We start from the raw sequence: 12,396 nt of genomic DNA, 5'->3' as shown, positions 1-12,396 counted from the left end.
CCTCCTGGTCTGTACTACAGTAGACCTCTTGGTCTGCTATACTCTAATGCTCTTCTTTTAATATGTTTAACAAGGGATGCCTCCCAAGCCACCGTGCCGTCACTTACACGTATGTACCTCACGAGAACTCGATGATTTCCTGTGATTCCACCCAAAATTAGAAACTTATATATATGTATACACACACTTTCACCTCATATACTCTTTACTTTCGTTTCTGCGCAGAAATCCCTTTCATTCAGTATCGCAGGCTAATCCCGAGGAGTTGCAACTAGAGAAGGATCTATTAGCTTAAAATTTAGGACACTGAGATTTGACTTGCGCTATTATCGCGTTGCCTCCTTATCGCCTAACTAAAACAATACTATCGTGTGATTTGTATCACGTGGGCGTACCCAGACGCTCCGTTGTGTAATATACGCTTCGTGCGTCGGCCCTTGCGTTGCGTACGCTAGTCCCACCCTTTGTTAGAGACACGTGTACGCAAGCCAGGTATATCCACAGAAATACAACTAACACGTTTATATCAATGTAGATGATCTTTAACTGTAATCATTTACTGAACCCCACACAGATCTTTCCTTGTATCTTTAGGCAAAGCCGTGTGTGTGTTTTACAAATTACCCCTTAATGTATTCATTTTACTTTTAACTACCAATAGCAACAAATCTTTCTCAGCACGTTATCAATGATAAATGGCAAGCAGGAAGGTGAGGTGTGAAAATACACAAATGGAAAAAGAAATACAGGTGTGTGCGTGCGTGCGTGTGTGCGTACGCAAAACAGAAATAAACAGTTTTAAAAGACAATAGCGTACTGTTCTTACCTTCTGGTTCCGGATTCCACCAGCACTCCTACAGCGTAGCGAAACAGACGCTTATCTAGCCAGCACTACTGTATCCCTCACCACTAATACGGATACGAAGGGATACTACTTTCCCGCCCTTTGCTGATAGATAAAGTCTGTGTTCGCTAGTGCGGATATGTGGAGGACGGATGAGCTGCCAATTGATAAAGCTAAATATTTATCTTATAACATTCACTATATGTGGGTAAGAGACTCAGTACGCAATTGGCGTATGGGGTTCCGTAAGGGTACGCACTTAGTGTAGCAGATGCTTAGCCGTGGTTGAGATGCACATGCGGCACGCTCGCTCACAGCTTAACGCTTGGTGTCGAGCACGCTATAGGCGGCCGACTACCGTAATGCTACGCTACCAGCATAGCGGACGCTCGTGACCATGAGGGGAACACGAGCGGCGCAGACGCTCAAGGGATGACACTCAGTAAACCTTGTATGCAACACAATGAAAGGCTGAGCCTATACTGTAAACCTTGGTTTTGTAATGTGAGCACAATGCAATGCTAATTAACCTCTATTGTATGAAAGCCTCTTGAGCGATTGAGACGCTCTGAATACTCTCAGCAATGTAATAAACACACAATACCTTGCTAAGGTTCCAACACCTTTACTAACAATATCTAGCTATGAAAAAAAGGAAAACAGTTAACAATTCATACACTACAGGCTAACATCAATATCTAAACATAATAACTACACATATTCAATATACAACAGTTTAACAATAACAGAGAGAGGGCGATAGTATGGCAAATACAAACAGAGAATAAGTTGGTTACAGAGAATAACTTACACACACTGGGGAATGATCGCAGCGCAGTCCTGGTACCAGCTCCGAGTTAGTCAATGATGAAAACCGTTTGTGGAGAGAAGACTGAGCTGGCCAGGCTGGCTGTCCTCTGGCTGTCCTTATATACACTGCGTACAGTATACTACAAAGGGACCTATAATCTCATTGTTCATTGGACACAGGAATGTCTCCTCGCATCATAACAAAAGGTCATAGGTTAGTTTGAACAGGTGGGCTGTGACTATATCAAACTGCTCAGGTGGGAGGGAATCTCAGAATTCCCGCCGCATGGATAATGAACCGCAAATATAGTAAATGTCCAGAAACTACTAATAGACATAACTATACGCAGGAGCGATTAATCATTACCTAACCAGCACCGGATTGTTTCTAATAAAATGTTCTTTAGTTAGGTACCAAACACAGCTGCTCAAACCCTGTCTGACCCTTCATACCATGCAAAGAGGAATTCCTCTGTCCAGCGACCAGTTACAATAAACAGACTTACAGTTATTATTAAGGGGAACATTACCTATAAAACATACTATTTGGTTTTACTATGTAACGATTGAGTCGCCAACTAGATGCACACAAACGCTTGAGCGCATGGCCGAGGAAGTGCCATCACGCAGCTGCGAGTATCCGCATGCACGGGAGAGAATGTGCACGTGCAGCGGGCAAGCGCATGGGGTGAATATATGGCAACGTGTAGCATGATATTTTTCCGACTATGACAGCACAAATGAATGACTATGGCTGTTAATTCATTGAAGGTATAAAACAGATAATATTTTAGTAGTACAGTAGTCAATTGGTAAGAATATTTAACTTTGGACACACCTGCTATGGACATAATTAATAATAATAGTCTCTGAGGAAAATCAGAAATGAGAAATGCCACAGCAAGTTGCATAGCATTTGCGAAGTGCGAACATCCGGTGATACAAGGGCTGAAACTGTTCTTTCAATCACAATCCGCAGACCACAGTTGTTATTTAGTGTTATATTATTATATGATGTGACTAAAGCTGGGTTAATGGTAGTGAAATCACCCAGTGCTTTTAATATTTTATACAAACTAATTTAAGAACAAATTAGAAATATTACATGCAAACAACTATTATGTGATTAGAAATGTCACAACAAATTTATTTTTCAAATTAGAATTTGTTAATTATAGCGGATGGTAAGAAAAGCACTGCTAATGTCGGCGACAGCCCATTATATATAATGGCGTGGCAAAAACAATTGCCAGGGCAAATGGGATTGAGCAGGGCTACTTGCTCTTAATTGGCATCACACTGACTCCTACGGCCCTACCTGAGACAGAGATCAGGTCCTCCCCTGGTACAATTTTTCTGTTCTCAAAGAAGGAATGCCACCCAACCACTCTTGTATTACCAGAGGCTACCCAGGCGCACTGCTTTCTGCAACAGCTTGGTTCAAAGAACGAAGGCCTGCCTATCCTCAATAAAAACTTACAAAGCCAGATGGACCCATTCAGACCTATAAAACCTTCCTTTTTGTATATTAATTAAGGATGCTTAATGATGTTTCAACCTAAACCCAACACAAACTTAGAGATAGCAGCATTCACTTTCCACTGTATCATGTCTAAGGATGCACATCCTTGCGGCCAATGGGTGAAAAACACTTGAAGGTTTGTCTTAATGACTTGTATATTACTATCTTACAAGTGCCTAAGTAATAACTCCTTAGTTATAAAACAATCCATCCCAGGGTCCTAAATGTGTCATGAGCAAGCGCTGGGAGTAATATACGCTAAGCATCCAATTTCCTAAGGGCTAGTGAAACCATTCCCTCCTCAGATGCTACTCACATAACAAGCAGGTGTAAGCACAGCCCACTCAAACATAGCATATTCCCCAAATGTCTCAGCCTATTGGCATAGTAGATGTAAGAGTGTCCCTTCAATCCTCACCCCATCAGCCTTCCCAGATAAAACTAAAATCAAATGCTCCATAGTGAATAATGTACCAGTACAACAACAACAACAACAAAAAACCAGCATTAAAAACCTAACCAGGGTGGGGAAAACAAGTGTTGGGCATCCATATGAAGGTGAAAACCACAAAAACCTCTGTAATTTCAAACACTGGAAAACAGCGAGCAGCATATGGCCTGATGATACCCAAAAACATGCATGGAGCACACATTTAAAAAAAAAATAAAAAATTTTAAGCCTGTGACATCCAACAACTTATCTTCTTAATGTTCGGCAGTTGCAGCACATATGGCTGCAATTCTATAGGATTGAGTGCCAGAGTTAGCTTCCTGCACATCTAAAGTGCGCAGCCATTTCAAGAAAACACTAGAGAGCTGAATCTTAGTTAATGGGGAACAATAAACATGGATAGGACACTGGAACTTCCCAACACATGAGTGCAGCTGGCAAAATTTAGCACAACCATGGAAATTTGCTTATCAGTTTGTGCCAGAACTGAAAAGCAATGCCATTTACCTTATGTATCCATCTTAGATCCATGAATCTTGTAAAGTAATAGAACAACCTTAATAACTACATTCTCTAAAAGTAGACTTGAAACAACTGAATTTAATTAATGGCCACCAATTTTCCTATCCTAAAAGTGCCAAAGAACACAATCAAAAAAATCGATGCCTCATAAACATCTACCACATTGATCAAGGCTTTTAAGAGGTCAAGATCAATGGCCTTATATGAATCTTCTATAGTTACCTGCTCCGTATCCCACCCTTTAATACATTTGAAAGTAAAAAAAGATTTAGTGGGGTAATTTAATCTATTCAATTTGGAAATATAAGAAATTTCAGGCAATACTGCAAACAGCCACTTTGGAGCAGCCTCAATTGTGCCATAAAAATGCTAAAAATGTCCCTCATGCCTTCTAAAGCCAGGAAAGACTGCAGGTCATCCCATGTTGCCAAATACATATTCAGTGTACCTTGAGCCAAAGATAGCCTGATAATCTATCAGAAATAAATGGGTGAAATAAACCACAAACATTAATCGATGGAGTAAGTGTCCTAAAGTAATCCAACAGTAAACAAGATAAATCATCTGCAATATCGTTTTCAACATCCTGAGAATTTATGTTTCCTTATAAGTAACACAGTACTACATTCCTCAATAAACTAGAGCTGGAGCTGATTTTGTTCCCTGATTATTCATAGCCTGAATGATAGTCAAGTTCTCACACCAGAAAACTATACATCTGTTTTGGAAAGAACTCCTATAGTAGCATATTGGTGGCCAAGCCTTCTTCCCCCAGGAATTGTACTATAGCTTAGCACTACTTCCCTTAAAAAGCTACAAAACTGAAAGGTTTAGAGACATCTGTGCACAGCTAAAGCTCCGAATTAGTAACAGGCTGAGCTAACTACACTAAATGCGAACAATGTTAAACATGTCCAAAAATTGTAAATCCTCTCTGGTCAGTTGAATTGGGAATCATCTAATGAGTCTTGTTACTTGGCAAGTGAAAATCAAAAGGCCTAAAAGAGACTGCACTTGTTTCAGGAATACTTTTGTCATGAGCATCATGTCTCGCAACCTATCAACTTTATCTCTAGACAAAGTACAAAGATCCAATGTGGTACCAATGTCAAAGCCAAGAAATTTAAGAAGAGATGTCATATACTGAACTACCCCAAACCAACAAACAAACAAACAATTATCAAATGATCTTGCCAACCTCAGCCCCAGAATGACCCATGCTTCTTGGATGCACCATTGCAAAATAGAACTAAAGTGCTAAATAGTACTCTACACAGAAAATGAAACAACCCATTGGCAGACTTTTGTTCACAAAACAGAGTCCCGTGAATTTAAACCACATGACTCTAAAGGAATCAGGATGCAGTGAAACATCAAAAAGTAGGCTACTGTATATCCACTGTAGCTAATGCACCACTGAAAAAACCTTGATTCATTCCCATGGCCTGTTCATATAATTGGTAAACAAATCTACAACATTTTGATGTAAGGTATCATTTAAAGACATCCCCCCACTTCATAATTTATGAATAAATGTTGAATTTAGCTGAATGCTGCCTTGGAATAGATAACAAAAATGCCCTTACAGTACATTCAGCCTAAAGGAATCTCTGCTTCAAGCTTAGTGTGCACCACTTTGGAAAAAAAATGGATTTGAGGTTTTTAGCAATAACTGAACCTGACAGACAGAAAGGCAACCTAAAACTAAACCTAAAGCCTTGCAACAAAAATTCTGTCTCCCCAGAGGGAACAGCAACTTAGCCACCATCCTAATGCCTGGCAAACAACTGAGGAGAAAGTATTTATAGCACCACTCCAATGTTCTCCCCCTTCTGGCTGACAAACTCCAGATCTACCACATTTTTTAGTGGGATCCCACACCACAGAGTACACATAGAGTGTTGATACTGACAGCCCATCGCTTTATGTCACTGTGCATTGTTAAACACATAGCATTTCCCTCTAACCCATGCCCCAAAACTCTGTTTAAGAAGAAAGGTCTGTGTCCAATCTGGAATACCCTAAACTGGTGTGTGACCCCCAGCCAGACCTCTACATCCTTAAATCTGTAACTCAACACCTTCAGGCCATCCTGCTTTCTACTAAAGCTCTCATCATAATAATGTCAAAAAATTCCCTTAGTAACAGTGCTTCAAACCATGTGCATGTACTTCAAAGCATTCATAAATTTGCTTGACTTTAACTAGACATACAGTAACACAACTGGGCCCAAAACTTTTGCAGTGTCCCAGGACCTCTTAGCATTGTCTGTCATAGCAAAATTGTCCACAAAATGCTCTTTACAATTTTTTTAACTAAATGTTGACCTACTGCCCATAATATGGAAGATTTGGAGCAGTGCATCATATATATATATATATATATATATATATATATATATATATACCTGGACCTCAGTATTGTCCTGCCTTGGGACATTGATAGACAAAATATAATCCTTATACTTGCTATGAAATTGCTACAGAAAATATTGCATAAACTTGTGGGGTCTATCTGATGAGCTGGAAGTATCACTAGGAATGCTATCCAAAATTTGAAGCACACTATTTGACTCAGTAACTGTACAGTATGCTCACTGGCATTGGATGTGGAAGGTACAGCAGAACTATCCACAGATGTCTCTGTACATCCAATGTTGTGTTGTGCACCCACTGCAACTTGACTCATAGCCTTCCTATCCTCAATGTGAAATGTCCCATGTGGCTCTGCATACAAATCCAAAAGATTACTTACACTATAAATATTATACATAATGCTATTGATTGTTTGAGGGAGTGGGGCACCTAAATTGGTGTCTTGCTTAGGGCTCCATGAGTTCTAGATCTGCCTCTGAGTGTAGGTATAAAGTTTTTAAACTCTCCTATCTCTGACACTTGCTGTGTGCTTGCTTGGCTGAGGGTGTCAGCCGGACTACGATTTAACACCATACATTTCTTAGTTTGATTCTGTTTTACTTATGTTGCTCTCACAAAGCTGTGCCTCTCCCTTCTGCTCTTTCTCTCTCTCTGCTACTTATTTCACTTTTCTGCTTATCTTTCTCTCTATCTCTTTCAGCTGCTCATCTCTGCTCAACGGTGTCTTCAGCTCTCCTCTCACAATGACTCCAATGTCACTCCTCAAACTGCTGGTTTTTTTTTTTTTTTTCAAATAAACTTTATTTAAAATTGGTTGGTACTTTACCACTGTGCAATGTATCCAAGGTGTGATGAATCTGGGCCTACATTTGAAATCCTGGACATATTGTCTATGGTACTTAGCAAAGTCCACAGTATATTTTTATGTTTACTAGGTATTTGTGCCAATGTTTGTCAAAACTTCTTCTGAGAACATATTTGTATCACCCACATCTCATCAAACATTTATCACTCTTGTGTTATACATACCAGCTAAATAATATATGAGATTCCAAAAGCTGCCTTATGCTATCTATAGCACAGTAAAAGTAAATAAATTGCATATACTCTTTAAACTGTTAAATAACTTGGCAAATCATTTTGCTTGAATGGTGATGACATTTGTAATCTTAATAAACTGGACTTATTTCCATTTTTAAAAAAGTACATTTTTGAGAAATTGAGTTAAGAAGGTCAATAGAGTAAATTCATTACAATATTTCACAGCTCTGTCTTGAGTCTGCTTTCCTTCATATTTTGGCTGCAGTATCAAGCTAGAAAAAGTAGAATTTGCTGCCTGTACTCACCTCAGAACCATAACATGATGTCTCTACCATCAGCTATGAGCAGATCAACAGATTTTTTGCAAAATGGTTGATGTCAGATAAAATATTTTATTTCTGTTATTCTCATACTGTATATTCTCAACAGCAGATCCCACTTTTCACCCTCGGCACTTAGGTCAACTGACCATGCTTATACTTTCATGAACTCTCATCAATGATTCTGGAGAAATTCAAACAGGGACTCCTACCACCTACTATCATACCATACTGCATATGCCCAATCCCATCTGATCTTGGAAGCTATACAGTATTGGGCCATGTCAGTACGAGGCAGGAGACCACCTGGGTATACCCAGTGTAGTAGGTCGGAGCATTGGGGACACTCCTGTCTAACATTGACAGCAGATTCATCTTTATTCTCTCTGTGATGAATCCATGTATCCTAATTAAAGTACTTATTTTGGGAAGTAGTCATACCTCGAGAGTTAATATGCTGACAGTGAATATGTCGACATTATTGTGAATATACTGATATGGTTGTAATGTTACTTGAAACAATTTAACTTTTTTGATATTATAACTTTAAACATGATGCTTTACTCTATGTTTTAAGTTATAATGCTGACATTGTTAATATGATTTATGTAATGTAGTACATGCATGTTGGTATTATGCCATCAGTATTTTTCCTTCTGAATAATCACTGTCAATATATAGTATGTCAACTTAACATATGTCCAGTATTCCTTTTCTTTTACAGACTGATTTTGTATACAGTATGAACCAGCTACAGTACCAATACATGACTTCTTAAATATCTATAGATCACTGAAATTTATATATCCAGTCCATAACTTTGATGTCCTATAATTCCAAATGTTATTCTCTTCTCAATTTATTGTAGTTTCAGCATATTATTGGGGTAATATTTTAATGAAAATGCAAAGGAATATTTTTTTCGCAGTAGCACTGAATATTTTTATGAGAGCGATGAAATAAAAAATGGTTGAGGCTAAAATAAATTTGATGTTGAAATGTCCTAAAATTAACCAAAGTACTGTTTAATTATTATACTCTTGAACTCTGCACTTTAAAAAAATGCAGATTTTATCTGATTTTAAGCTTCAGTACCATCATTATACTCTATTTAATGTTGGCTTCATTTACTTAATTTACAATATTACTTACTAATTGTCTTTTGTTCTCATGAATAAACGTACACATCAGAATTATTTATGTATACTTGTACAGCTTGAGCAGCAGTTTAGTTTAACCTTTCTGTGACTATTGTTCCAGTAACTATATGCATTTAGATGACTAAGTGGCATACATATTACAGGCAACTGGCTGAATGCAGATAAAGGATTGCAATCAGTGTCGCAAACACAAAATAGTCTCCAGTGACTAAGAAATTGCATTAAAATCTGAAATGGCTGCAAAGCACACTGTGGTTGATATATGTATATAAAGCATCTAAATCTGGCAAATAGAAGTTTTATTGCTGAAGGTTTATTTATGAAACATTGTTTCCATGCTGCGTTTGTTTATACTACTTGTCCATGCTTGTCTAAAGAATTATACATTTCCAAGATATTAAGAGTAATCATGGGCAAAACAAGATTTGCGTATAAACACCAGTTTTTACACAGTACTTGACATTATTGAAGTGTTATAGTAATACAAATACAGTATAGTATTTTATAGGTAAATGTCCTGTTATAGGTCATACAGTATATATTTTTTCAAATCACAATGTGTTTCTTTCACTAAGGGCCTATTTATTATTGGTGGCAGTGGGGCCTCAAAAGTATCATTCCGTTTTGCAGTGAAAAGGAATGATTTTTCAGAACTATTTAGTTAAAATGTAAATCTTTGTTCTTACTTCTCTAAGCATCTCTCTGCACCATCTAGCTCCCTTCTTCTAAATCTTACTATTATCCATCTCCCAAGAATGCTATCTTGGTATCATGCAAGACTCCACCCTTTCTTTCTTGACCAATATTCAGGCCCTCAATCTATATTTTAACTTTTGACCTTAAAACATTTTTAGGAACTGTCCCTTTTTCACACACCTTGAAAGCCATTAACCCTTTCCATCTCTGACCTACCTCACTCTTATCTTCATCCTCTTTAATTTATAGTCAAGTCTGCTGCCACCATATATTAATCTCCACTATTCCACTGTCAGCTAGACCACTGACACCCTATACCATACAAAATTAAATTCAAATGAATCTCATTCACATACAAAGCTCTAAATCACTCTCCCTGCCTACATTTTTTAATTTTATTTTTATTTGCATTTCCAATTGCCAGCTCCACTCTGATGCCCCTTTCCTCCTCCTTATTCACCTCCTCCTACTCCCAACATCAAGACATCTCTGGCACTGCTCCCAACCTTTGCAATGCTTCCCATGCTCAACAAGACACTTTTCTACTGTAGTCAGCACACCACTGTGGTGTGTCAATGTAAAAAATATTACATACACACAAAATGTAAACTCCAAACAGAGTGGCCTCTGTGCGTGCGTGTTACCACCGTGCGTAAGCATACATGCCAGTTACATACACAGGTTCGCCATGCGTTTCAATACTTGGCAAGAGTATATACGGTAGCATACGCATTCGCACAGAAAAGCCACAAATACATATTCAATACTTTATTCACATAGTGCATAATTTACACATAGTCTCCACACACTTTGTCAGCAACTTGCATACACTTAAAAGGTAAAACAACAGAGATATTCAGCTTTACATGATGTGAGGAGATGGAGCAATGTTAGGACTTAGTGTTTGGTATCCAGATGTGCAGTATTTTGAGATCAACATTCCGGTTGCTATTTGCAGTTTACAGATAAAAAAGAAAACAGTGACTTGCACCCTAGCTGCAGCTTGGCACCCGTCCAAAAGAACACCACTTCTTTCTTAAACACACAAATACACAAAATGAACGGTCTCCAAGCGCTGCTATTAAGATCCACAATCCTTCTGTCCTGAAGATCCTCGAAGAAACAACAACAGTGTGACACAATATGTTGAGCTCCTCAATATTTATATTACTTTGGCCCGTGGTTTTGCTGAAACTGACCTTTCTTAAAAACAATGCGTTCACATAAAGGTTTCTTTCATCACCTCTTCTATACAGAGCAATGTGATACGCCTAACATCAAACAATTGGAACCCAGCTAACCTTACTGATAAGCCCTATATGCATCAAAAGGTATCTTTTTCACAGGGGTCTCCTCCGTGCTCAAAGGATAAGTTCCATGTCCTCTTTATATTTTAAAAATTGATGTTTATTTTAACCACAAACATGTGGCATAAAAAAGTAAAAATGAACAAAACAACAAGGTACCCACTATAGACAGGCAAGGCCACTTCCACTTACACCCCTTAGATGGAATAGAGGTTTAATATCACACCACCGGAAAATATGGAAGTTACCATCAATCCAGGTGGGTATCAACATAAGCGGTAGGGTTCAAGCCTGGGGTCCTTCTACAATGCACCAACGTGTTTCGGATGTAAATCCTTCCTCAGGGTGTAATTATGGAAGTGACCCTCTCTGTCTTTTATACCCACTAGCCATTATCACATGACAGTGTCATCCAATGGGGTTGCAGTGACGTCTAATTACATCTTTCTACATAGCTGATATTCCCCAAACTACATGTACACATAAATCTACATGCATTAATCATAAATAAGTACATAAATTCATATTATCACTAAAAACCATTCTAAAACAGCACAAATTCATAATAATTGGTAATCCATAAAAACCGGTTATAGTCCAGATAGTGCAATCCTCATATATTGTCATCCCAGTTCCTGGACCATAATGGCCACATCTTCAATAAGTCCAAATTTCCTAATCCTCCCCCTTTGTTTATGATGTCACTGCTCCTTCCCCGGCTTGTCAGTTTGTTTACACCATCGCTATAGAAACTACATGTACTGCACATCTCTCACATGCTGATCTTCATTGCGAGGAGCTACTTCCTGTGTTTGGAGCGCAGACGTCATTTCCTATACGGCTCTCATGGAACATATCAAGCCGGGAAGTATTCATCACGCATCATTTCCGGACTTTGGAGCGCATACCGGAAGTTGATTCATAGCCGCTGTGGAACGCATATCGCCGCTCCACATACCGCATTCACCAGCAGGGGGGAGAGATAAAGAGGAATTAATACAATATTCTAATCGCTGCAACCATTAAACATGATCATATATTATACTACCAATATAAATATAGTACAATATTCTAATCGCTGCAACCATTACTATAATAATATACTCTACTACTGATATATACAGGTCTCTTGCACTTAATTCATAATGTGACACATGACCCTTATTCTACAATACACAATACAGTCCACTTGTTACAAATCACAGTATACAATATTAACTCTATTTGGGATCTACAGGAACCATTTGGTCTCAAAGTCCATATTGAGACCATTCGGATGCAGAGTTTTTAAATTCAAAGATTTTTCTCATCTCTGCTCTAACTAATCTCTCCTCATCATCGCTCCTAC

General features: G+C 38.3%; 1 pseudogene; it reads left to right on the top strand.

The window, feature by feature from the left end:
• Positions 1 to 8,098: 8,098 nt before the first annotated feature.
• Positions 8,099 to 8,216, top strand: LOC135052556 (5S ribosomal RNA; annotated as a pseudogene).
• The last annotated feature ends 4,180 nt before the right edge of the window (positions 8,217 to 12,396 follow it).

Source organism: Pseudophryne corroboree, chromosome 2 (genome assembly GCF_028390025.1).
Source record: "Pseudophryne corroboree isolate aPseCor3 chromosome 2, aPseCor3.hap2, whole genome shotgun sequence".
NCBI classification, from domain to species: domain Eukaryota; kingdom Metazoa; phylum Chordata; class Amphibia; order Anura; family Myobatrachidae; genus Pseudophryne; species Pseudophryne corroboree.
This window is presented reverse-complemented; position numbering and strand designations above follow the sequence as displayed.